Raw genomic sequence first — 6,225 nt, forward strand, 5'->3', positions numbered from 1 at the left:
TTTTAAATGTATTTGTGGTCTTAGGAAAATGAATGTAGTCTAAACGTAGTGTGCAAAGCCTGCAGAGTCGCTGTGAGACAGTCCATCGCAATATAGATTTTGTGTGTTAGACTGAAACTGTGCCAGCTGACTGCAGGGAGGTAGACTGAGGATGACTCAGGCTTTTGTGTTTATGTGTGTGTGCGCGGTGTGCGTGCCACCAGCTCCACACACAGACACTTCCCATTCACAGAAAGGGCTGCACACTGCTGAGACAGAAATGAGAGAGAGAGGATTTTTCATGTGATGTGTATATTTGTATCTGCATTTATGTGTTTGTTTGGTTAACATGCAGCACAGTGCTGACATCATAGAGCTGTAGTATGAATGAATTATGTGTAAATGCCGGTTCCTGACATGTCTGATGCTGATTTTTGTGTTCCTTTGCTCTACTGTGACCCCTGTTGGTTGCAGGAGGGATTGAAGGACTCAAAGGGGTTTTCTGTCCTCTGCTTTATTATTTATCCAAAACATCTTCAGATATGTTGAAATCATAATTTGTGAACCTCTCTCAAAATCTTTAGCGTTTTCTGAATGAACCCTGACTTTCTGTTCCTTCATGAAATGGCTATCGTCTCTCTGTGTTTGCCATGCTTTAGAAGTGTGTGTTGACTACATTAGTAATTTACACAGTACCTTCCATTATTAATTTAAATTGTAATTTATTATTCATCTCCAGCCTTCTTCTCTGTGCACATAATGATTACACATGCAGTGAATCTATCTCATGCACAGGGACGCACGTGAAAATGACGAGAAGCTTAACAGACTGCAGCTGAATGCTACCAACAGATGGCAGTGTTTAATAGGTAGAACTTCAGCATGCCATTAATCTGATACTGAATCCACGTTGTTGTGCCAGGTGTGTGGACAGTGCATTTATAAAAACTGTAGAGAAAAATACATTAATCTAAAATGAATCATGTCATCAGTTTACTTTTGCCACTTTGGATATCTTCATAATTAGCCTTTCACTCTGAAAGTCTCTGCGAGGAACTGGTCAGTGCAGCCAGAAGCACATTGTACCATGGATTCAAAATGGAAAATACAATGTGCAGAGTTATTCTAGTTCAGCAAATAATCCCAGGTGGTTATTTCTCAAGGGTAGGTTTATTAAAGTATTCTTGGCAGACTTTCTGACTTCTATCGCACTCACTTTCCTTGCATCTCTTACTAAACCGAGCTTCACACACATTATATTTTAGTCCAGTGTGACTCATCAGACTGACAGCTGTTAGCTTTTATAGTTGTATTTCATAGTTAGTCTATAGTCATAGGATTAGGAATAGGACAACCAGTCCTGCCATGTTTTATTTATGATTTATACTTCCCTTTTGTCTTTGGACTTTTAGTTAGGACTTTTAAAGGCAGCTATGTAATCAAGTGTAACACCTCAGCTTTAATTTCTAGGTTAAAAAGACCTGGGTTGTCACGTGAGTCCCTTCTGAGTGTTCCAGTTTCCTCCAGCAGTCCAAAGACATATATGAAAGGTTACCTGGTGATAAATTGGTAGTAAGATGTGGTTGTGGGTATGCATTGTTTTCCATGGAAATTATAAGCAAATGTAACACATGACTGCTTAACACTTCAACAATAAAGTAACTTAACCTCGTAGTTCTTCCGGAGCCTGCACAATATTGTCAGGCGAACCAGTCTTAGTGTTTCCACCTTTAGTGGCAACAGTTTTCTTGCATATTTTACATAAACAATGTTTATGCGAGTCACATAACAATCCATATGAACGTCCAGGGCCTTTTCTAGAAGAACATTGTGCTGTAACCAGATGGTCAGCTTGCACATCCCTAGTATTATTGCTTTTGTCAGGACATGGCCCAAAGTGAAAAATGTACCTACCAAGTTGAAACTCAACACTTTAACATGTATCTTGTTACATATTTATCTTAGAAGCAGGGTGGATATTCTCTACGAGACATACATGAATGCAAATAATTAAGATGGGAAATAAACAAAGCGGTGTTTCAACATGCAGCACACAGGCCGCACACCTGCTGTCTGCAGACGTCGGGGCTTGGCCTAAAGGGAGCTTTACCATGCTGCTGTGTTAGAGCTGCTAGGGAACAGGCTGAGGCAGCTGCATCTTAAATATACATGAGGACATGTTGAGTAATCACTGTGCTCGTACCGTATCTCCTCTGTTGTGACTAATGGGGACAGTGACGTAGACGGCTGGTGAAGTGGCATGCCAAACTTTGACATCAAAGATGACTAAGAAAAAACCTCAACAAACTATATCATGTTGTTTCAAGAAAATTTGCACTAAAGATATTTTTGACAATATAAAAGCCCTGCATCAACCAAACAATGTTTTATTGATAGTTGCAGCTTGCAGGCAGCAGCATTTATAAGTAAATGAAGGGCATCCATTCTTCTTTTCTAATGAGTTACTGTCATTGAATATACACTACTTAATTTGAAGCGTGAATCCTTTGAAACAAGGTGCCAGAAGCAGTAGGATTGCAGTGCAATAGTAGTGATACAGGATAATATCTCTACTGCCCTGACAATGTGCTGTACAGAATACACAGTCTAGGCAGTGAGCTAAATACTTGCTTTATAAAACACACGAGACCGGGGCCAAGGTTGAGGTTGTTTACTGGACCTCTTTTGTGAAACGTAAACAACTGGAACCGAGCTAGGTTTTTGTGTTAGCGACAGTATCTGGTGCTCGTTGGAATGTAAACGCTGATCATCAGTACCCTTCCTGCTCCAGTGGCTGTAAGAATTTCTATCCTAGAGAATATGGGCCAAGTGTAAGAAATAAACACTTTTTCATTTTGCCTTCCAGAAACACTTTTCCTCTAAAGCACAACAGCACCAAGTAAAGTGCTTTGAGACTTATTTAGACTACTGTTAGTCTTCTCTCTCTCTCGCTCTCTCGCTCTCTCTCTCTCTCTCTCTCTCTCTCCACACACACACACACACACACACACACACACACACACACACACACTCAGGACACAGACATAATAAACACATACACTGTATACAGTATCTATATCAGTGGTTCTTAACCTTGTTGGAGGTACCGAACCCCACCAGCTTCATATGCGCATTCACTGAACCCCTCTTTAGTGAAAAATAAAATGTGATTTTTTTTTACTGGTGCACAAAATGAGCCATGCATGTCATGGCGGAGGCTCTGCCGAACCCCTGAGACAGACTCACCGAACCCCTAGGGTTCGATCGAACCCAGGTTAAGAACCACTGATCTATATAGACAGCCATACTGGAGGCATATGCAGTTGTTTCCTTTATCTAAAAGTGGCTCTTATACAGTTTGTGATTTTATTATATAAAAATATTATTTTCAGTTGCTGTGGAGTCTGTCTGCTGTCAATAGCGCCATCTGGTGTCAAGGTAATAATAGGCCACATTAACACTGTTTCACAATAACATTTCCTTAGCGGGACTTTCTGGAGTGTAACACTGCACATCCCAAAAACAAGTCCCAAAATGTACAATACCTACTTTTTTAAACAAGCTTTTTTATAGAAAGTAAATACATTTTTTACCGACATTACATACCTGTATTGTAACGGAACTTAAAATGGAAATGGACTGTATCAAGAGCTCTGTTAGTCTTACTGAGAACTCATTTCATTCATTCATATAGCTTATATAGCTTTATTCTTTTCATTTTGACTAGCTCACATCCCCGGTCATTTTAGAAACAACAAACATATATGTCTTTGGAATATGGGAAGAAACCCTCCAAAGCACAGGAAGAACATGAGCATAGAAAGAACTGGCTAATTCAAAATACCTTTTTTTTTTTTTTTTAGTAGAATATACAAATCAAGTTACAGTAATGTACAAAAGTCTTAACTCTTGATATTTTGCTTCCAAGAAGACAGACATTGCAGTCATTTTTTAAAAGTGGTCTTGAGCAACAAAATCATTGGCTACTTTTGCACTCATTTCCAGTCTTTTACCTGACAGTAATAAGAATGTTTTTAAGCCACTTGAAACTGATCTATAAATCATTCAAGTGTATAAAACAACACCTAACTCAAGTGATGAATGAGTGCTATGTCTGCATATACAGTGGTCCCTCATTTATATAGAGTTACATTCTAAAATTAACCTGTAATAGATGAAATCTGCGAAGTAGCCAGCTTTATATTTTACAATTATTATAGATGTTCCAAGGCTGTAAACCCCCTCACTACACACTTTATACACTTTTCTCAGACAAGCGCGAACATTTTCACACTTTCCTCTCTTGTTTAAACACTTTCAAAGTTCAAGCCTTGGTAGAAAAATAGGTCCAGTAATATAGAATGAAACCAAAGATCAAAGCCTGTTATCAGGTCCAGAACATGGCAATAGAGCAGCTGCCAGAGAATAAAACATTAATGAATAAATGGTATGGAAGTAGAGGAAGCAAGAAGAATGATTTGAGTAAAGTTTGACTTATCTGACTCTTTTGTTTCGCTTAATGTGCCTTATAATGGGATGAGTCTTATGGTCCCCAAAATACGGTAACTTCTACCTCCCTTTAGCATGTCCAGAAGTCCTACTTTTTGTGCGATGGTTAGCATCTTGCTCTGCCTTTTGGTTGCTACTGCAGGTGTCGTTGACGGTGCAAAACGTTTCGTCGACATTGTTGTGTTTGTTGGGGAGAAAACTTACAAACATACAGTGCAGCACTTCAGAGTCACACTGCTAGCGATTGAAGATTTCTGTAAATTTGACAAGATGAACGCATTTTGTATTGGACAGGAGACACAACACAAGATTGATCGACACTGGTCTACAGCCAATCAGGACGCAGACGCAAAAGCTGAACCGCATTATCGCAAGGGTCCACTGTAACAGATAACTTGGCAAAGAACCACATTGAAATTCTATCTCCAGGCACGTTGTTACTAGTGCCTAATTCTTGACATGAAATTAACGACAGCAGGCGAACACATCTGAAAGTCATGTCCTTAAGAAGTAGGAAAAAAATCTAGCAAAGACCTGTTTAAAAAACCTGAGAGGTGCATCTGGCCCATCTACTGCGTCTACCAAAGCCTCATCAGAAACGGTCTCAGCGATAGGGTGGCTTTCATTCTTTTCATTCTTCAGGAAGGGGAAAAGGGAAACATCGGTGGAAGCTTGTTGTGGTTTGGGAATGCATTTGGCCATGTCATGTTGGGATTCTTGTCAAATCAGAAGAAAATACTCTCAGATTTTGATCCACCATGCATGGTTGCCTGGAAAGCATCTGATTAGCAACAGCTATGACACAAGATCCCAAACACACTGGAAATGCATTAAAAGCATACCTGGATAGAAAAACACACGGTTGAGCAGTATCAGTCATAGATTGACCTCCGCAGAAGCAGCCTGGGTGAATGGAACAACAAGCAGGCAGCGTCTAAAGCAGAGCTTTGGAATGGCCTTCAAGAAGCTTTAGAACTATTTCCTGCTTTATAAATGTTATAAACAATAAATTGCGACACTTAGTCTGCTCAGCTCGACTCTCCAACAAGCGTGGGTGATATGGCCTAACAACTATATGATGGCATTTCAAGGACATTTTCGACTTACACTATTCAAATTAAAATAAAAAGAATACAATTTAAACAGGCAAACTGAAGAGAATTGAAGGAGAACCTAGAGTTTCTTGGGATTTGGGGTTTTTTGGGTTTGTGAAGTCATTTCTTGTAGTTAATTGAGAAGCTGAAGTAGAGTATTTGTAACCAAAGTGTTTGGCTGTCAAATGTGAAGGGCAGAGAGAACGCTGGCAGGGCCAGCCGCCGGCCTGACTTCCCGTCTCACACCTCAGCAAATAAGAGATTCAGCATCTCCAGTGGAGCATGCTGTGATGAGATGAAAAATATTGTGCAGAAGGAAGGATGGGGGAGTGTGGGGTGGGCAGCAGTGTGACAGGCTGACTAAATAAATCAAGCAATAGCGCAATAACAAAACTTGCACAGGGGGTACAGGAGGTGAGCGAAGGTGCTTGGAGATGGATGAATGTGAGATGGAGGTGAAGTAAGGAGCTTTGTGTGGTCTTATGTACCTGCTGTCAGCTCTGTCAGAGGAAGTGCTTCCTATTAAGTTAATAGACTTTTTGCCCACACATAAGGATAGGATAATATAGGATGGGATAGGCTACGACTACTACTACTACTACTACTACTACTACTACTACTACTACTACTACTACTACTACTA

At 40.0% G+C, this 6,225-nt stretch overlaps 1 protein-coding gene across 4 annotated transcripts in view; it reads left to right on the forward strand.

The window, feature by feature from the left end:
- The window catches only part of mast2 (microtubule associated serine/threonine kinase 2), a 141,394-nt gene that overhangs the window by 25,433 nt on the left and 109,736 nt on the right, over nt 1-6,225 (forward strand). The window lies entirely within an intron of this gene.

Source organism: Haplochromis burtoni, unplaced genomic scaffold (assembly GCF_018398535.1).
Source record: "Haplochromis burtoni strain Fernald_Lab_line unplaced genomic scaffold, NCSU_Asbu1 Contig_67, whole genome shotgun sequence".
NCBI lineage: Eukaryota > Metazoa > Chordata > Actinopteri > Cichliformes > Cichlidae > Haplochromis > Haplochromis burtoni.